Here is a 22,296-nt window from a genome sequence, read left to right as displayed (position 1 = left end):
TCTGCAAAGCTTCACAGAGGGCAGTTGTTAGACAAGGGGTTGCAAATACAAACACTGAAGGGCTTGAAGTGTACGTGCGTGACCATATATCTCTGGTTTTCAAAAGCATGACCCTTCCATCACCTTGTCTCTGCTTCAAAAGCATCAGAATTGTATCTTATGCATGTGAGTTTGTCTTTAGGAATCAATACAACAGATTTGCATTTGTGTAGTGCATACGAACAAATCTTGTAAGGGTCGGTGTATGGTTGATCAGAACTGGCTTGCACAACATGTTGTGTGACCACATTTGAAATCAAAAGTTTACAATTGTTCCAAATGGCCACGCTTGCAAGTTGAATGAAAAGCTGGTCATCATAGAGAGGGTGGAAACATGATATCACTTATTGAAGTTATTTCAGGGGCAAAATGTGAAACAAACCTCATAAAATGATAGTCACACAGACAGTCTCATGTCTCGTGGCAAAGAATAGACACAAGTGACCACACACTCGCCAAGTGCTTGCTCATGTGGGAATGTTGGGTCTCTGTAAAATAAAGTATGGTCTAGACCTGCTCTATGTGAAAAGTGCCCTGAGATAACTTCAGCGGTGATATGGCGCTATATGAATAAAACTGACTTGACTTGACATTCAAATATACATGCAATACAAAGAACGCACATACCTGCATAAACGTGCTCAAACATGTTAGCATGTTTTAAAAATGCACCAGGCAAACAGGCAAACATCTGAAGCTCCACAAAAATAAATCTGACATTTACTGTTTCTGCATTTTTTGGGCACAGACTCATGAAACAGGATGAGTATGCCGTCATGTGTCACTGACCACACACACACACACACACACACACACACACACACACACACACACACACACACACACAAAGTCCTTTTATGTTATTACCACAAGTGTTGCTGTTTAAAATATTTCCACACACACACGCACAGAAAACAGAAAACACACTAAATCACACATAAATGCAGGTCGAGAGTAGTTATTAAACTCTAACTTTAACATATTTACACATTTCCACAGAACTTTATTTTTAATTCTAGTTGAGATCCCACAGTGTGCAAAGATACAAAATATGTAGGCTGAATAAAATAACAAGACATCTACTGTAGAATATTTCTATTTGATGGAATGATAGAGCTATGAAAATGTACTCACCAAAACATATAGCTTCAATGAAGAGCTGGAACAAGCTGATGCAGAAAATACACCAATATTTTATTGTCAAACAATGTGTTAAAAGGCTTTTAACTTTAAGGCTACTTCAGGAGAGGAGGAAAGCTTTAAAGGGTTAAGCAAACATGTGACTCCACATCTGACAGTAAACATCTGCTTAATGCTAACAGGGGCATTATGAACTGCCTAAACTATCTTAACACACAAAATAATTGCACATAAAAAATCACTGGATTAAAAATTGACCCAGTGTGGTTCAATATAGCACCGACACAATACAAGGTTGACTTTAGCACCCAAGTGCAGTCCAGTAACCCGACAGTAATCTAAAAAGTGAACTCAGTATTGCGCCGGGTCAATATTTACCCATGCTGAATCAATTCTTAACCCAGTTATTTCTGGTGTGTTAGTTAGTATTAAGGACAATATAACAGCCTCTGATACATGATTTGATCTACAACCAGAGGAACTCCTCTGACACAACTTTCTGGGCCCTGTTTTGATCTGTTGTAGCCTATAACTGGTATAATGAGTAAACTCATATTTTCATAATGCGGAGGAGTGATCTACTAAAAGGAATTAAAGTGTTTGTGGCTGAATTGTGATGTGAAGCCAGTTGCTCACCTAAAAAATGTCATATTTATGACTTAAAGCAAGACTATGTCATTTTTGCTGAACAGTGGCTGAATATTGTGTTACAGTGTAAAACTAGCACAGGTAGACAAGAGTAATTAGTGAACTGACTCAGCAACTTCAGTTACGGATCTAATTTTTGCTAACGTTAGCCACCATATGCAACTGTTGTAGCTTATGTCGATTAAAATGTTGATTGGAGTAATATAGCTAGTGTATTTCCAAATGCAACACACATCAAGCATAATAGCTAAAAAATCCCAAATAAGCTCGATAACATGATCTACAATCCTATGATCATACAGTAAATAAAATTCAATCAATCAATATTTTTTATATTAACATTAACAAAATTTCCTTTTTTTTGTAACTCAAAAGACCGTTGCTTTGGAAGATACCAATTTGAATTGGCTAACTCAGGCTGCAGAAGGCTCATATTAGCATCAGCTACTGTGGATTTTGATCCCCATCTCTTACATCAGTGTTTCCATGTTCATTTTTAAGACTTTCTGCCCTTAGTGTTCAAAAATTGCTTAATACAGCTTTAAACTTCTGACATCCATTTGTTTGTTATTAAGCCAAAAGGTTTATTTCTGGCTATGTTTATATCATTTAAAATAAGTTCAGAGTTGTCCACATTGACACTGTAAGCACATTTTGTAATAGAGACATGTGCGTATGTTTGTTTGTGTGTGTGTGATGTCTTTGCGTGGGAGTTTAATAGCCGATACAGTAAATAAAGATGTGGCTGACAGATGGCTTGGGAGCCTGTAAAGACATAAATAGAATCACACTGACTCAGCACAGCAAAGTTCAACTCTCAGTGGTGTGTGTGTGTGTGTGTGTGTGTATGTGTCTCAATGTTAATGTTTGACACATTGTTAAAACAGCTGTCAACAGCCATGCGCTTGAGAAAAGCTCATGTAAATATAATCAGGAATGGAAGGAATAATGGAAAACTGGCGGAGGGATACTCACTGCTAGATGTGTGTAGGGCTTACAGAGAGTTAAGTCCTGACATCAAGTCTAGGCTAGCCTCTCTTCCACTAGCTCGTCTCAATTTAATCTGTCACTGAGCATTTCTTTCATTGGTCTTTCTGGAAAAAAAATAAAACCTTCCTTGGGTTTACATTTTATATTGGCATCCACTACAGCACTTGCTTGTAGAAATTGAAACCTTCATGATTTTATCAAAGTTAAACATTACTTTGTGAGAATGAAAACTACAGCCATGGCTGTGTGGGTACTTAAGACATCTGTAATACTTTCATCTAAGGTAATTTTTTCAACTTTTTTGCAGTTATGTCTGCTGTCTAAAAAACAGTCCTTTTTTTCTGCTGTTATTACATACATGTCTGAATTCTCTGCGTCTCCTTATCTGGGACATCGACTCTTTTTCGAGCTGTGACGTTGCACATATTGACATTTAATGGTCTTTACCCAGTGAGCACATATACGTCACCATGATGTCTGCACAAGATCACGACACCTATAGTTGATCACGGGCCATTCTGAATTGTCATCTATTGAGCATCTGAACGTATTAGTGTGTGATGAAAACCTATACGTCACAGCAACGTAAAATTAATGCGATCCCACGTTATGGGACTGTACGACGAGAGAGAGTGTGGAGATGTTTTATGTGGGCTGGTGCATAATCATAGTGGGCCAACAACGCATATCTTGTTCTTGTTTTTGTATAATGGGCTATGCAAGCGGCCCACAAAGCGACTGGCCCAACAGGATTTCTACCAATGCTCCCGATGGCCAGTCCAACTCTGCATATGCATATGCCAATGGTAAGTTAAATGCTAACACCACAGTTTGCTGATGTTAGCTAAATTAGCTAGTTAATGTAGTGGTCTGAATGAAAAACAACAATGTGTTTTTGACATTTCTGGCACTTAAATGTCAACTTGCGCCTTTGCAGTTTCTAGTCAGTTTCCAGGGAGCCAAAGTGTATCAAGTAACGTTAGGCTGCTAATTTAGCAGCTAATATGCTTGTAAGTTTTTTCATAAAAAGCGTATAGGCTGCTAATTTAGCCACTAATGTTAGCCCCAGTAACTTAGCTGTAGCTAGGCTGCTAAGTTACCTTAGCCGCTAATGTTAGGTGTCCTCCTAAAAGCCTTATCAATTTTACTTTAATCAATACTCATTTGTGTTTATTGTCTACGCTAACCATTTACGTAAGGTAAATTGTGCACATTACATTATATTAATTGTGTCATTACTTTCAACTGAATGCTGAAATGTCGTATTCTGTAAAATTGTATTAAGTGTACATTGGAAAAAGGAGACAGCATCTTACTGTTTTATGCTTGTAAACAGCAAGTTTAGGTGACAAATGAGACAAAATGTTATAACAGGCTGTGTTTGAGTGTTGTTACCTGTGTGTTGTGTGTCTTGAATTACACTGTGGAGTTTCTGTTAATTAGATTCCTGCACATCGTTGTCCAGTTTTACTTAACTGGAGATTCTAAGTAAAAAACACAAAGATAATTAACAAAGTACAGTATAACTTCTGTAAATAAGAGTGTGTCAGCAATGTGCTTTCTTATTTTCTGTAACGGTCGGAGCATCTTGCTTTGCTTTACCTATGGGATTTCCTGGGTTGTAATTGACAGAAGTCCTAACAAAAACAGTGTATTGATTGATTTATTTTACAAAGGAAAACACAGAAGCTGGACATGTAATGAAGTCTAGGTTAACAAATGCATTTTGTCTTAAAACTGACACGTTAAAATGTGTGTAAAATTAGAGATGAAAATAGAGACATTTTACGGACAGTGACTTTGACACCAGGGAGAATGGAAACAGCAGTTGTGGTATATGTGGTAGTCATGTGGGATGATTTTAATATGTGTGATTTTGTGTGTTTTTTTTTGTATGTGTTTTTTTATGAGTGGCATCTTTGTATATAACGATGAGGCAAACAGAGAAAGAGATAAATAATATATTTGGAGAAGATTTCAAATAAATCAAACTTACAAATATTGATACCTTTTATGTAATCTTGAGTTAGCCTATATAATACAAATGCAAGTAGTATAAAAAACTGCTATTGTTTTTAAATGATGCTTGAGTTTTATTTTCAGCAGAGAAGTCAAAAGAAAGTGAGAATTGTTTATGGAAAACACCATATTTGTCAAAACTTAGTTTGTGTCTCTCCCTGTCTCAGACATATCAAAACAAATTACTTAGTGATGATATAAAAGCCGGCCCAACTCCTTTTTTTCACCCTGTTCTTCTAGGAATTGACGGCAAGATGTAAACACACGGAAAGCTCAGCCCACTCACTTTGGTTTCTGAGGGCTGAATCACAGCTGCTGTTGTGCTTTTGTTCTAAATTCTCCACCTTTCTGTCTACGTGCTGCTGTGGCCACATGCTAACGGCTGTAACAGGTTTAATAATCACGGAAATTGCTGCTGTAGAGTGTAGGAGTCATAGAGTTGATGAATGAGAGAAAACTGTGCAAATCTGAATGAATGGACTTTTAAATCTTCATCTCGTGTCAGGTTGGGGCTCATTTTTATCAAATCTAAATCCAGTACTGAATCTTGAAGAATCTAATTATGTTCAGCTTTCAACATTTTCAAGGAATTAGAATTATAAAACAACTAAAACTCATATTCAGCTTAGAATTGTAATCGCCATTTTATTGTCTGAGAACATAAAAAGAAAATGAGATGAGCAGCAGAAGATATGAACTGTTGAACAGATACAGTGTATATCTGACACATTAGAATAACGTGCAGCTTACTTTCTTTTACAAATCTTGTTTTTACTACTTGCTCCAAGATCATGAATCCAAACTGATAAACTTTAAATGTTAAATAATTGAGTTAAATAACTGAGTTAAGCTGATTCAACACTTAGTTGTTCCTGTGAGTCTGTAAGAACACACAGACCACTCACGGCTGAGTACAGATAATATCTTGCGGGTACCACTTTAACCAGACAACAGCCAGGAGATGCATTTTGGCTTTTAGTCAAGTTAATCATGGAATTAATGTTAATTAGCAATAGCTGATGCAATAATATAAACTAGAGCTGGTGACATTTGTAATTCAAAACTGTGAAAGCAATGGTCAGTGCAGGTGGGCGGTCATGGTCATAGTTTAAAAAAAAAAGCTGACTCGTGGTTGGAAACAAGAAACGAACAGCAATCTCACGTCTTTAAGTCTGATGTTTGGTTGACCCATAAATCCACCCCAACTCCCTCTTTAAACAGACTTTGTTCTGACTTTACTTTGATCTATAATAACTCAAAATCAAAAATCAACTCATTGGTTGCTTGACTGAAGTGCTGCTTTTTAATAAATCTACCATTAATATTGACAGTGTGCAATTGTTTTCTATTGAACTATTGTTTTTTCTCCTATGCACAGGTATGCAAATACCACTCCTTCTTTTGCTCTATAATTGGTCACCTGATCTCTTCTTTTGCTCTCATCATAATTACTATGGCCGCTAGAGGGCGCTGTCACTTGAATGTATGCTATTTCAAGGCACTTGCTGAAACAACTCATTTCAGAAATGAGCAAAACCAGCAGAACAAATCCTTTTCAGAAAAGAAAAACACTACAGTCGCTCAATACCATTTGTGTTTTCAGATGGCTGTGAGTTTGTTAACACATTAAAATAGATATTTGACAGTTTCTCAAGCTGACAGTCAGGCCTACATGTAATTAGCAGCAGAATCTCTTCATGCTAGCTTGGGGCACTGTTTTCCTCTGGATGGAGTGATGATGATAATGAGCTTTAATCCTGTTTTCACCAAACTTTCCAAGTCCATCCAATCAAGTTGAAGCTGACAGAGAGGCCTCAACAAGGAGGAAACATTTGCATGTTTGGTTCCCTATTGCTTTATTTCTGAATTCAACGGTTACAAACAAGCAAGTAGATTATATGATGGAATGTTAGTGTTGGTTTAAGCTATTGGCACATGCCCACCAGCCACTGACAGGCTGTTTTTACAGCAGACGTTTTGACCTATCATAGTAGGAAAAGCACAGATGTTACTAAAAACATTAATGATGACTCTGTTCTATTCAAGTGTCCCAATTAGTCATGACAGTGTGACAGTGAGCCAGCATGCACAATACCAGGAACCTGAAAGTGAAACATCTAACAGCCATCATTCATTTTATTATTAGTGCTCTTACAGCTTTTCAGTACATTTTAGTGTGTAGTTAAGGCCTGCTACACACTGAAATATTGTCATTTGACCATGCAAACACAAGGAAGGAATCTAACAAAGCTGCTAACCCCACAGTGCAGAATGAGACGCTTGTGATTTTGGGACTCTGATCTCACAGTCACACTCTATCAGCTGTAATGCTTTTGCCATTATAATGCTCAGCATCACATTTGCCACAGTGAAAATCAACATTTACTACCCTACAGTGGTCAGCTTTACTGCGAATATTATAAAAAAAAACCCTGTTTATAAGAAATTATTGAATTAGTGGGGTCAGGGGCTGGAGGGACATCTGTAAACATTAAAGACGTTTGGGGTCATTCTGGAAAGGAGAATAAAGACATTTGAGAACCAAATGTTTACGGGGTGTGAGTGAATGAGGCAAGAGTCTATACATAGATTTTAAATTAGGGGAAGCACATAAGCTCTGGAACTATGAAGCGTTTTCTTTTTCTGGTTTAGTCAAGTCATTCAGGGTTTGTCTGTGAGTACATTACAGGAAAACACACATGATTTTTTCATTATTTTCCAGTGGAAAAGTGACAGACATACTACTGTACTGTATGTCCTCTGGCACACATGAAATAAACTCTCTTTACCACCATTTCTGCTTCAAGGAATTTTCCATTCATTATCTATACCTGCATATCCTGTGCAGGGTGGTGTGGGAGCAGGGGGTGTATTCCAGCTCACACTGGGTGAGAGACAGAGAACACCTAGACATGTCACCAGTCGATTGTGGGGCAAACTAAACACACAGACAACCTTTTCCATCTAACATTGTGATTGCTGAGCCGATTATAAATATGATTTGGGCGTGACTGAGTAGGACTGAGTCTGGTCTGGGCTTGATCAGCTTGTGTTGAGAGTCTGAAAATAAAATCAGTCTGCGCTGTTGAAGGATTTGATTCGTCTTCTAATCCTGTAACTGCCCACTTTTCTCATTAAGATTATTTCAAATGTTTGATATTTATAATGGGATTGGGAAGTTGACATCAAGCGTATGAGCTGGAGAAATATTAAAAACTAAACAGCAGAGAATGGTGACCCCAGGGCAAACTATTGCTATGTGCTGAGAATGAGAGAGTAACTATTATAACCTTGTACACATTCCAGTTTTGGTTATTTCCAATTACTTAAGTTTACCATGTAGTTTTGGTTTCTCACTCCTCTTGTTGTACAGGGACAGTTGTAACTGTAACAGTTACAGATTTAGCGTGCGGTAGAGGAAGAAGTCTGCTTTGAACCTCAACAGAGTGAAGTTGGGTGTATACTGTGTTGTTGTTGTGTTGTTGTTGATTAAAGAGGCTGATTCAAAGAGAAACTAGCCTGCTCATTACCCACAGCCCAGAGAGACTGGAGGACGCTACCCACCAAGAAATTAGGGGTTCTCTATTATTTTAAAATCCACATCATAAGGTTTCAGTGATTCATCTCAGCTGAAGTCCCCCTCACTCTAATGAAGTCCTATCACCTCCAGCTCTTTCTTTAGAGTCCATAGTCCATGTCTGTGTTACTAGCAATGCGACTGTAATAAGCTACCTACCGTTCAGTGTGTTGTCTATGTATCTACTCTAAGTTGAAAGAAAGAAAGAATTACAACTGTGCATGTTGGTGGAAATACTCATTATGTGTGGTTTTATAGGTTTTTGTATGTTTCAGCTAGTCTTCAGGTCTGTCCCCAGCTTAACTCGCATATCTTTGGACTGTGGGAGGAAACCCACCCACACATACAGGCAATACATTTATCCTGGTGTCTGGTGCAGAAATACAACAGACACATTTTCTGTGGCATCTTTAAATCTGCATCCAGTAGATGACAATTATTCTACTGAAACCTCAATATATACAGAACCTATTATGCAGTCAGCTCCAGATCCATTGTATTTTTTCCTGATTTTCCGTAAAACAACGACCTGGTGAAACCACAAAGAAGGGGTTTTCCAACAGTAGTGACCAGAGTTTATATTGTAGGTTTGGAGAACAATAGATAGGAACCTGTGGCTAAAGTAGTGTGTGCCACAATGATACCGTATCACACACCACAGTGAGGCTGTGTATGACATGAGGTTGTCTTGTTGTTGTAAGCAACTAAACTGTAAACTTGATAAACCAGGTCACTGAGGAGCTCATCCCCTCACAGGGGGTCACAAATATGACTAAATACAAAGATTCTGTTTGTCACTTGCACATTTAGCTGTTTTTTAGGTGTTAAGTGGTGTATCCCTTTAAAGTGCGTATTGTGTAATACTAAAGACAATGAGTAATTGGGCATCAGTCAGTGGAAGTATTTTTATCCTGTCAAAATGCTGAAGTAGAATTACAGCAAATCAACATTAGGGTTACAGTTTCTTCTCTTTTCTCTATTTTCATTTCTCTCTCTTCTTATGTATTCCTTGTTCATCTCTTCTGCCCTTCTATCTTTCCTCCTTTTCAGTGAGTAACTGTCTGGTCCGATTGGAGAGTCTGACCACAACATCACCATGGCTGGCCATCCTAACAGACAGAAATACCCCATGCAGCCCTTCTGCAGCCACACCCTCACACAAATATAGTACAGACTACACAGGCTTTTGTGGGGAACTAGACTGCTTTTAGCTGAAAATATATGAAGCTACCATATACAAACCTTTTGAGAGATGTAACAACAAGACAGGTAACCTGATCTAGCATATTTTAAAAATGAAAGTTAGTATTTATAATAATAGGTATTGAGACAAAGATTCGCAAACAACACTGAAAAATTACAACCAAAAGCGAATTTGTTTGGTCGGATTATGAGCGCCATAACATATTAACCAACATATTTCTTTGTTTTAATAAATTAAATTAACTTTGTGGCTGGTTTTACCATGTCGCTTGTTAAATATTATTGGTTAGCAGAATACCCCAAAACAAAACCAACACCCTACAAGATAGCAGCCAACCTGACCAGAAAACATTGGTCTGGAGCATGGTGATGCATGAACCAAATGTTACTCAGAAGAAGTTTTCTTGGCAGTACAACCAGTCAGTGTGCTTTCTGGCACCAGTGCCGCCCACCACAGCAATCTCTTGTGAACAGTTAAGAGTCCTTCTTAACCAAACCCAAGTTTTCCACTCAACAACCCCCAAGCATGCTCTCATAATACACACAGCAATGATAAACACACACCACCCTGGTGAGACTGACTGAACCAAAATGTATCAAGAATAGAGAAGGTAGTAAATGGCATGAGCAGTCCAATAATCAAACTTAATGCCCCGTTTAGGCAGGAGCTTTGAGGGATTTGAAATTCAGGTCTCAGTTGCGATATGTTGGTTTTGGAAAGTTGGAAAAATTGTCTGACACGTGCCACCTATTCTGAGGAGGATCTGAAGCTATTCAACTGTCTGACAAACAGTTCTGACAGAGTATACTGGCGCCTTAAAGCTTAGTCTCAATTTGGGATTTCGTTTACTTTTCAGACCAGGAGAAATGCACCAGGAACCAAGAATTTTACAAGTACTAACATTCAGATATCTTATTTGGATAGTACAAAAGTCATGTTCAGGTATAAATGCTATTGGATTGGCCAAATTACATTCTTTGACCAAACAAAAAAATCCATTAATTGACAATTTTTTTTAGAGATTAATAGGTAATAAGGAATGAAGTGAAACAAAATTGAAGTTCAGGCTAATTATCATTATCTTTTAAGCTACAACCCTATGTAAATATTATATGCTAAGGGACGGTCTACTTTGATGTAGATGTTAGCTGTAATGCCCTGCTGCCATCCAGTCAAAAATAGAACAGAAACAGCTCTGCGTGGCAGACGCAGCAGTAACCACTCGCTGTTTAAAGCCACCATTAGTGCCTTGGTCCTAAACACATCACAGATTCCTCACAGTGACCTTTAAAAACAAACTTAACTATAAAATGGCTGGTGAATATTCTCCTGGTCTATGTCATCCAATGGTCTAAGTGTCCAAGTGATGCAAAAACACTGACCCAGCTGTCTGGCTTCAGTTCCTGCTGGTTGATGGTCCACTTCTTCACATCAGATCATCTACACAGAGTTTGGAAAAAATGTGTGTATGTTGTTACCTCCTCTTGGCTCGTAACCTCCTTTTGGGGCTCCTTTATTATTCCCAATGTGACTTGGTGACTTGTTGACTCACTAGATTGCCTACACTGGATGGGCTCACCATGTTCTCAGCATCACAGCAAAGCTACTAATGAACTTGTCCATTGCTGTTCTTTCCAAGACACTCGCCACATCTGAATCATCTGGTCAACCAGGACTTGGACTAAAATCACAGATCTGGGCTTTGGCAGAGTTCATATTATGTAAGAACTCTTGGGACATAGCCTGTACACATATTTGCTTCTTAATGGTTGTTCATGTCACATGGGATGAATGGTAAAGATGGGAAAGATTCCCAAGTTAGTGACTTGCAAGCATCATGAAGACGACTGTAAGATTACAGAGTTGGTTGTGTGAAGATTAAAATACTGTGCATTGACAATATATCAGTATTTCTATTACATTTTGGGTTTAATTACATTGACTGATGTGAGGCTTCCATATTTGTTTGGTTTTAAAGCACTTTTGATTTGAATAGGTTTGAACTGAATTGAATCCTTGCAACCAGGGGATTCACTCACTGCAGTGAAGTAAATCTTTGTACTGTTTTTGTGTCAAAGTCAAATTTGGTCAGCTCTAACATGAGGCACAGCTGTTCTTACTTTAGTAATTAGCTGAGTATAAGACTGTTCACCTTTTTTGCCAGATTGTGAATGTTGCTACAGTGTATAGCACAGTGTATTGCACCCCTGCTACTTCTGTTTAATCCCCTGTTTCAGTGTAAACTTGACTGTCTTTTCTCAAACATTTGGCCTGCATGTCTGCATTTAGGCCCATGGATTACTATACCATGATAAAACCCAATTCAAGCTAAAATCAACATTATTCAAAGGGGCACACATTTGTACACTGGTTCTCAAGGACATAAGATAGAGAACGTCCTTTAAATGTTAACATTTATACAGTTTAAAGTAATAGACCAGTAACAAATACTAGATCTGTCAGGCCTGGGTTTTATTGGGTCAGATTTAATATTTAACTTCATGGTAACTTATGAAGCTGTTGTTGTGCCATAAACCACAATTATTATGCAAATCAATTAAACATCAACATAAGGATAACCTCCAAAAATACCATGAAGTTGATTCAACACCTCTCTGACACAGTTTCAACAAAATAATGAACATTTGAATCTTTACAAAGGTAATATTTTTTGCAGGGCTGTTGTATTGAAAGGCACCATTTGACTGTAAAGGCGTTCTTGATATTTTGTCCACCCTGTGTTAGTTTCTGTCTTGTTTATTAAAGCTCTGGCACAGCCTTGCTATTGCATAAATATCTTCAAAGATTTGTGTAGTCGGATGACATTCATAATTTAATTTGTGCACATAAACACAGATCCTCATAATATTTTTAATGATACTCACATATACAGACAGCCTGAAGTGGTATCATAGCTCTTACTGTTCTCCCAGTCTAATCTGGTTAAATGTGTTTGTTTTAATGATACGCTGACTTAATATCCGTCCATATGAGCAGAATTAGCTGCTGGGTCTCGTCCCACTTTGCTCTAATCCTGTAAACCTATAGCAAATTAAACCACAAACTGTCAGGAAGCGGGAATGACTTAAATGTCTAAAAAATAATGGCTGTGGTGTTCACTATTTAATGAGGAACAAACTCTAAAAATGACTCTATGCATTAAAAATAATGGTCATGCTTCTTGCTATTGGGTGACATAAGTCTATAAGCCAGCAGCCATCAAAACCACAAACTGGTCTTGATGGCTGCTAACAACTGAAAGTGCTACTATACAGTATATTGGTGCTGGGAACAATATATTAGCATTTGCAAATATAAGGTTAAAGCTGCATAAATATAAATATATTTTAAACTTGAAGTTACCAGCCAATCACTAATTTCTCCCACCAAAATGTTTTTATTATGAGAGCCACTTGATCAATTATAAGTAGACTATTAGTAAAAATAAGCTATAAAGATAAAAAAAAAAGATAAAAATAAAATCTCTTTGACAGTCTCCATGTTGAAATTATTTGTATCAACCACAAAATGGTTCGTCTTGTATTTTCCAAATGTGTAGATCAGGCTATCCTGACAGTACATTGTATTTTTTCTGCATCAAATACAATTATTAAATGCCCTCATTTTCTTCTTCTCACCTCATTCCTTTTCATTTTAATCCTCAGCCTTCGTCTTCTAAATGGTAATGACTCACGTAGCATGGACTACACACAGACTTTAAAGGAAGACCCAGCTGCACAGCTAATGTTACTGCCTCCCTCCTGGACGAGCTGATTAGTTTTTACGCCTGTTTTGAGGCCAACCTCGCAGAGAGAACCCACACCACTGCTCACATGACCAATGCTCTAATAATAATGTAGGATTAGGACTAGGAGGATTGTTTCTGCAGCCTGCTTCAAACAGATGCAGTGATATTTAGAGCTTGATTCATCAAAAGCCAAGTTGGCTAGTAACTTTACAATGTAACCTGCCACAGTTAATTTTTACCCGTGTCTGGCGCGGGTTGGCGGGTGTTAATGTCAAGCCTTGGTTGCATCTATTGACTGCGTAGCGTTTAAGGCGTTGCTTGGAGCTTTTTATCTTCTTTTAGCTCACAATTTTGGTTTATACAGCATGTTTATTGTACGGTTCAGTCACAGTATTCTCTTTACCCCTGTTTCTAGCACTAGAAAGCAGCTGTTTTTAGATAACAAGCTGATAAACCCTCTGTACACTGCCTACCCAGCACTAAACAACAGACAAACAATTAGCAACTAGGTGGTGAAGAAAGCAGAGCATTTAGCAGCTAAAGAGCCACATATTTTGACCTTTTTATGGAAATATTGGACTTAATATTACATATACATACATATACAACTCCAGTGTTGCTGTGTGTCTGTGGATGTGTAAGTGGGCAACTGTAAGCTAACACGTTAGCCATACTGAGTCCAGATAATAGCTACATCTGGGTTGTTATTGCATTGGGATGAGAAAAACAGACAAACCACCCATTATCTTAACTTCAGAGTGTTCAAAGATTATTCCAAAATGGTTAACCCATTGCTAGTCCAGTATTCACACTAGATAAATGACATGAAATGAAAGCTAAATTAGCTATTTTAAATATTTACATAGCAGTTCGTTAAAAAAATGAAGTCAGATACTGATGCTGCTTTTGAATTAACTGATAAAATGTTTTCCCACTCAGCTGCTTGAATCTGTACGATATGAAATTAACACGGCACGTCTCTGTTAGCTTGCTTTGAAGATCTGCTCATGTATTGACCAAAATCAAATTAACACAGTGTAATTTATTTTGTTCAATTTGTTGCAGTCTTTGCTCTCCATAATTTTGTGCAAGTAGCAGCAGAAGTTGAATTAAAATGATTAGCTGTGTAAATAATAAACAACTGATCAATAATTTAAATCGTTTTTAAGCAAAAATCCAACTTCCAGCTTCTCAAATGAGATCCTCTGCTGCTTTTCTTCGTCTTATGTGATAGTCTGTGTGTTGTGCACTAGCACTGATCAAATACAGTGCTTCTCTCCCTTTAAATCTTCCTTTAAATCTGTAAACCTCTCAGTGTGGAACTGATTAGGATCAATTTTCTATGTGTGTATCTACACATCACTTCTTAACTGTCAATGGTTTTAGTGCATGCACTGTGAAAGAACCAAAAATCCTGCACACTGTCAATCACCTGTAACCACTCTTTCAACAAGTCTTTGGCCTCCAGACCATCATCAAGCAAAATTAAATGAAATTCATTTATTAAAAATTATTTAAAGTAAATTTTTGGTAACGTTAGCTAACTGCAAATGTCATTGTCATCACTGATACATTTATTGTGAAGCATATGCAGAAAGTTGTGTGGTATCAGCAGTAGCTGTACACATCAACGATAGTGCACCGCATCCAGTGAACAGAGCAGAACGGGAAACTATATTTAATGTGGATCAGTCATGTTGGGCTGATATCTGATCCATTTAATAAGGTCTGTATCATCTCCAGTTGGTTGCAACCCGTAAGTCATCCATCATGCTTGTACAGCACTGACATCTCAAAAACTGTAGCGAGAGCTGCATTTAATCAAAAAGGGGTGTTGCTCAACAATGCCTGCATCTGTATCTGCAGTGAGTTAAACCTAAATCCAGCTCCACCTTAACTAAATCCATAATATATGAATTACATCCTCAGACTACAAAATCAACAAAAGACACAATATATCTTGTCTGAGACGCAGGCCAAACCAAACTTTTTTCTGTTGATGACTGTAGACAGGAGAGTGTAATGCGTCAGTCATCAAGTGGAATGTAGAGCTTTACATGTGGGCAGACTTTACTATGTTTTACTACCCCTTACCACCCCTCAAAGACACGTACACACACACACACACACACATGCACACTTTCTCTTCAGGCATAATTAGGAGAGGAATGTCTGAGAAAGGTTGTTGGGGAACCACCCTGAACTCCTCACACAGACAGGAAGCTTGACGTATATTTCAGACCTGTAATTCGGACGCTGCCCTGCATCTCTGTGCATTAAACTGACGCAGATCCCAGTGCAAAACCACAGAAAAAAATATAACTCAAATTTGCACCTTCTGCTGGGGTGGGGAAAGGGAAGTCTCTACATATGTAAGATTCACCGGACCTGGAGTAATGTCCTGCATTTAACTGGAACTCTTCAAACACAACTATAGATAAAAAGAAGCGGAAAAAGTTTCTATATTTGGAGGATTGTCATTAAAAGCGACAGTTAAGTAAGGACTTAGAAGTTAGAGCTGTATTCTCCAGGGGAAAATTTATGTAAGAGATTTATGTAGATTTAAAATTTCAAATGAAAAGGTAATGAGAGCAGTGAAGGATAATTTTGTGATAAGAGAGAATTAAGAGCCATTCGGTGGAAGATTTGAAACAGGAAGAAGGCGATAATGTGACAAATTTTGAGTCTGAGATGGATAAAAGGCAGTAACTTTTTTCAGACTATAAAAAGTATGACATACATGCATGCCAGTAAGAGTGCACATCAAAGTGTCTATTTTGACAAAATTGGAGAAAGTCTGACTGCTGACACAGAGTCTCCACACAATATTACAGCAGGCTTATATAAATGAACTAATTATATCTCAATGAAGAGATGTAAGCTTGCTAAAAGCCATGATAAAAATCCATTACATCACAAACAAGGTGTCATAATCTGCTCTAGAACTTTGAGCACACTCAAATTACAACTACTGTGGCCATGTATAAGTGACCATATACAAAAGAAAACAAATTTATAGAATATGGAGTAGCTATAGAGTCCCAAAAAAGCTCTCTCTCTCTCACTGTCTCTCTCTCACACACACACACTTGCTTTTGCAGGATTGACTGATTGATGGCTGACAGACATTGGGACACTGTTTACAGTTACAAAGTCCCTCTATGAGATGACTAGATATGAATCACGTCAGTGTAGTATAGTATGCCATCATGGCTTTTAATCATCTTAAAACTACGTGGAGCATTTTGGGATTACTGTCGTATTATGGCGGTGTATTAGGGCCATTTTATTTCAAGGCTCTGGACTTGACAGTAATGAATAATTCAGTCTTGTCTTGAACTTCAGATAACCCTCTCTACTATGAGGAATTCCTGCCTGACAAAGTTGTAGAACATTGGAGATTTTTATAATACGAATGTCACCCAGAGGAAGAGTGGAAACAGGAAGGCAGATTGAATTTTTCTCTCAGAAAAGCATCATAAGCGTCATGCAATGTGCGCACACATGTACTGGTCTATATTCAGACTGTACAGTTGGGATTGGCAGGAAACTCAGTGGCCTGGTTGTCAGTGAGGGACTACTGCAGAAAAAAGAGCATCTGTAATTAGTGACAGACAAGCTACTGTAATGTCAGAGTGAACGTAAAAGGGAGGGAAAACTACACACCGGAACAGCAAACATCAAGGTGATTATACGGCAGTTACAGAAGCTGAAAATGGAACCACGGCTACAACTGCATGAAGAAAAGATAAACAGAAGCACAAAAAACCCTAGAAAAAAAACCCCTAATAATATGTATCTTAAAAGTGAACTGAGAAAATAAACTTGCACTCTTTACGGGGAATTGTGTAGTAATGTAATGAATGAGCTGTCACATAGTTATAATTACATAATGTCACCTAAATCTTAAGCATTACGTTACTCCATCTATGTCATCATCTCTGTTTTTACTTTATCCTCCAAATCTCTGAGAAGCCACACCTGATGTTCTTTTCAGCTATTTGGGTCGGCGGGGTCCCAAGCGGCAACTACCACAGCCTGAGGCTGAAGCCAGTGTGGAAGTACCTTAATGCCACAGATGGACTCTAAATGCTGGCTCCAATAGACTCCCATTCAAAAAGCATTAACTTCTCTCTAGAAATACTAAGTGAATCATTTTTTTCAACCAAACATTATGGCCTCAATTGCTTTATTCAGGCCCTCCAATAAGTTTGCTGGTGGTCATTTTGGAAAATATTGTTTTGTTAATAAGATTTGAATTTGGCTCACCTGCTGCTCTCCCCAGTAGTCTGACTCACACTTAGTTGGACTACTGTCGCAATATTTCTGTAAGTTTAATGTTACTTGACTAGGATGCCTGCCCTATAAGCACAATTTAGCTAAAGTTGTTATTGTTAGCCCAAGTGATTGGGCCACTTGATTTTCCCATTAAGGTGTTCACTTTGGTCCAAGGTAGTGAGATGCGTTTCCAGAGCATGAAAGGCAACACCCTGCACTCCTTATTTGGAAGGTCCTGGCTCCGAACAGAAAAGATGGTGCCGACCATGAGCAACACAACTCTGGGCTTCAGACCGGCTCCAATGCAAACCAATGGGTGACATCACACCTCGCTACGTCCATCTTTATATACAGTCTGTGGTTGGCCTGCCAGACTGAAATATCTCAACAGCTATAAGATGGATTTCCATCATGGTCATGATCACTAGACAATCCTACTGACTTTGGTGATTCTCTTACTTCCCCTCAAGCTCACCAGCAAAGTTTTCCCTTATCCTGTGAAATATTTCAACATCTACAAGATGAATTGGCACAAATGTGTACAGACATTTGTGGTCCCCAGAGGATGAATCCCAATGACTTTGGTGGTTTCCTGACATTTCCTCTACCGCTGCCATGAGGTTGACATTTGTGGTTTTAAGTGAAATTTCTCAACAACTGTTGGATGGGTTGCCATGAAATAGCAATGAATACAGACATGCATGTTCCCATCAGGATGAATTGGTAACTTTGGGCTTCCCCTGACTTTTTAGAACAATTGTCAGGTCAAAAATTCACTTTGTCCAATACTTTGGTTTATGAATAACCTGCAAAATTAATGACATTCCCATCGGCTGTACTTAGAGTTTATTGCTAATCAGCAAATATTAACATAACTTAGTGAAAATGTTAAACAGTATACTGGCTAAGCATGGGCATATTAGTATTATCATTGTGAGCATGTCAGCATGCTGATGTTAGCATTTAGTTCAAAGCAACACCCTGTAGACTGTCATACAAAATCTGTTAAGCCAATAAACTATGCTGACCAATCACAGTGTGTCTCCAATCGCAGTCTCAACATGTATCTCTGTAAGTAAGTAGGAATTTAGGAACCAAACTAAAGTTTGATGGTTTGAGAGAGAGCAGAAAGAAAAGAGGATCTCTGTGTAGCTGTGTGCTCATGATCATGTGCATGTCTAGGTTTTTGAGTTTTCTTTAGTTAAGCCAGTTAAATTTGTTTTGTTTGTTTTCATTTCACTTTTTGGAGAAACTTGTTTTTGGTTACACCAGTCAGAATGAATCACCTTTTTTTTTTAGTCATTCAACAAGTCTCTGAGTCTGTGTCTCATCACCTTCCTTGATACTGGCTAAGCTCCCCCCTGTCATACTGTGATATGTCACTTATTTAGCCTCATGTGTGTAATTCTGCTCCCTGATTAGGACCTGCAAGTTTTTAATTTTTTTTTTTTTTTTTTTTTTACTGCAAATAGAAACTGAGGGAGGAAACCAAATGCGTGTTTCAGTCCTGTAATTCCCCTCTGATTGAAATCCCCCAAAACACCAATCTCGTCTCCCTATATGACAATCAGCATGTACCACTGTTGACAAACTGAGGGGCAATGCAGCATCCTTCACCAAACCAGCCTCTCCACAACCATTGCCATTTAGGCAAAGCTTGTTGCCTAAACCACTAAAGTTTATTTTCTTTGGTCTGAACTGAAGTTGACTTTATTACAGTTGTTGTATTTAGTCTGTTTAGGTTCACAGTGCTCATCTACAACCAAACCAGGGCTTATAAACAGAAATCACATGTTGCACGAGTAGATTCTGTATTGGATGGAGTTTGGATGGACTGTTGTTGTGCCAGGTTTGAGATTTTGGCAACAGCAGAATTTAATTTAATTTAACTCAGCATGTTGGATTTGGAGAAGACAGAGCTGAATTTTAGCATCACTTGAAACTCATCATTTTTGTTCAGCTTTCCAAGTCAGAGAAAGTTAGCTTGTTGGCTGTTAGATGTCAGCCTCAATCTCATTCAACCCATAATCTTGGTTTTGGGGTTGTTCCTGTAATTTGATCAGATTTACGTTCTCAACAGCACCACAATTCTCTTGGACTGAGATTTGTAGTGCTGGTTTTTGGCACAATCAGAATTTAAATATCATCATTCAGCTTTGCTGAAGTTGAGGCATGTCAACTTTACTTACTATTTAAAGGAGCAGTGTGTAGGATTTAGTGGCATCTACTAGTTAGTTTGCAGATTCCAAGCATGTAGAAGAGCCTACAATGGCCACAAAACTCGCAAAAAAAGTGAAAAGTCCTCTCTAGAGCCAGTGTTTGGTTTGTCCTTTCTGGACTACTGTAGAAACATGGCGGTGCAACATGGAAGAGGACCCGCTCTCTGTGTAGATATAAAGGGCTCATTCTAAGGTAATGAAAACACAATTCTTATTTTCAGGTGATTATACACTAATTAAAACATACTTATGAATATTCCATTTCTGCCAAGTCCGTTCCACTAGATGCACTAAATTCTACACACTGCACCTTTAACTAAATACAGCGCTACAGCAAACATGCACCTGCTAAAAATGTTTCTGCAGCAACTGGCCTTTATAAGTAGTCTACTAATTTGACTGCATTCATTCTCATCATGGTTACTTCCATTATGTTGACCGCTCTAAGAACAAGTATATCAGCTTATTAACATTATTTTATTTAAGAAAATGTAATAAAAATAGGTCTGAAAGGCTGAATCTAAGACTAAGGCCACTTTTGCACCATTTTTACACCACCTTTTTACACATGAGCCAAAAGCTGTGTGCATGAATTCCAATGGACTGACAACTGTCATCTTGTATCATCAGTGCTACAGAGACCCATCTGGCAAAATTAAATTCTGGGGACTGACAGCTCACAAGACAGCTCCTGACAGGACACAAGCGCAACACACTCCCTTCCACTTTCTGATTGATGGGCATATGTGTTACCATGGTTATAGAATAATTTGCATCATTACATACATGATTAATACAGTTTGCTTACAGGATTGCATCTTCGGCCGCTCACAGTCAACAGATGGATTAAATAGCAGTTTAGTTTTTGAATTCATGCTATTATCACATATGTACTGTCACAAAATCCTGTGGCTGCTCTGCTTTGCTTTCACACCACCAGAGTATCCATTCATGATCATGAACTGTTAAGAAAGTGATCTCCCTATGTGTACAAATGAGCCTATATCTATGCAAGATCATTTGGTATCCATGGTAACACGTGAGCATGTGAGTACAAGGATTTTCTCTGATACATCAGAGACATGCAGAGCAAACCACAGGTGTGGAGCTCCATGGTAGCAGCACCTCAATAAACAGTGAGTGAACAAGTGAAATGTAGCGACCTCTCTACCTCTGTGATAAAACATTACAAAATTCTTCTTTCTGTTATTTCTATCTGTTCATCAAAATTAATATACTACATAGTGTATATGACATACAAGGCCCTTTTTCTTTTTTTAATGCTTTTTTCTTTTTGGCTTTTTGTCTTTGATTTGACAGTCAGTAGAGAGAGAAAGATAGGGGTGTATGATGTAACAAGGGTCCTGTGGACAGGTGTTGAACCATGGACGTTGCGGTTACATGGTATGTACCTTAACCATTAGGCCACCGGGGTGCCTCATTATTTTTTTATCGTAGATAATTTTCATGAGTTCCTTATTAACACCAGAGAAGATGAATAAACAAAGTGTTGTAAACTGCAGCATGACCTATTGGAATTTGATCTCCCTCCATGGATCCACGTATTAAAAATTCAAAAACTTCCCCAAAACTACCCCATCAATAAGTTTTCTGTCTATATGAACACAAACAGAACCAGAACTAAAACGCGACAATGTAACACTCTCTCCTTGGTCTGGCCCAAATGAGCCAAACTACAAGTGTGAAAGCACCCTAAATTACTGTGTAACACTTTTTTTTTTGAGCTTGTCCGAATTAGTGTGAGTCGGTAAACTTTTTGCGTTCACCCCTCTGTTCAGTTTCTTGAACCAAAACTTTCAAGCAAACCATGATGCATCATGGCCACATCAAAGCCACATGAGAATTCACTCTGCTCATTGGTTAGATGTGTCTGTGGCAGGAGTGAGAACATAAATACAGGAAGAATGTCCTGAAGGTCCTATCTGACCTAATATCAAGAAGGCAACATACTTCATTGCTAGTTCAGCTCAGACCTTGATTCATTCTCCGGCTAGCTGACAGCACACCACTTCCTGGACCACTTTCTCTAAAGGGTCTTGCAGACCAAAACAACCACACTTGTCTATGACCGTTGTGTTCAGATCTGAACAAATTAATCGTAAAAAGGTGGAAAACAAACCAGAGTACGAATCAGCATTGGAGTCTAGTTAAGCTTTGACAAAAAAGCTGCCAAGAAAATGCAAGAAAAGGCAGTTTTTTGATAATAGAGTTTTAAGTGACTAAAATTGAAAATTATTTGTCAAGGCCACCTGATCCAACACACAATCTCTCTCTCTCTCTCTCTCTCTCTCTCACACACACACACACACATATATATATATACAATGAAAATCATGGCATTCCATGGGAACATGCTGCTGGTACCAGGAAGTGAGACACTGTGGCCAAACCAGATACAGGAAGTGCACCACCC

The 22,296-nt window shown here is 38.2% G+C and overlaps 1 protein-coding gene across 3 annotated transcripts in view; it reads right to left on the bottom strand.

The window, feature by feature from the left end:
• sh3bp2 (SH3-domain binding protein 2) overlaps positions 1 to 22,296 on the bottom strand; it is a 94,996-nt gene that overhangs the window by 52,625 nt on the left and 20,075 nt on the right. Inside the window, exons 1-2 of one of the 3 annotated variants that reach the window (XM_067575251.1) lie at positions 2,803 to 3,210; positions 1,174 to 1,208 (exon numbers count right to left, since the gene is read on the bottom strand). The exons of the other annotated variants lie outside the window; for them this stretch is intronic. The gene's annotated coding sequence lies outside the window, so the exon portion shown is untranslated. Of the gene's footprint in view, positions 1 to 1,173; positions 1,209 to 2,802; positions 3,211 to 22,296 lie in introns of those variants that run through there. 3 annotated transcript variants of the gene reach the window in all.

The sequence above is a fragment of the Thunnus thynnus genome, chromosome 19 (genome assembly GCF_963924715.1).
Source record: "Thunnus thynnus chromosome 19, fThuThy2.1, whole genome shotgun sequence".
NCBI classification, from domain to species: Eukaryota; Metazoa; Chordata; class Actinopteri; order Scombriformes; family Scombridae; genus Thunnus; species Thunnus thynnus.
The sequence above is the reverse complement of the archived record's forward strand: the minus strand, read 5'-3'. Positions and strand labels throughout refer to the sequence as shown.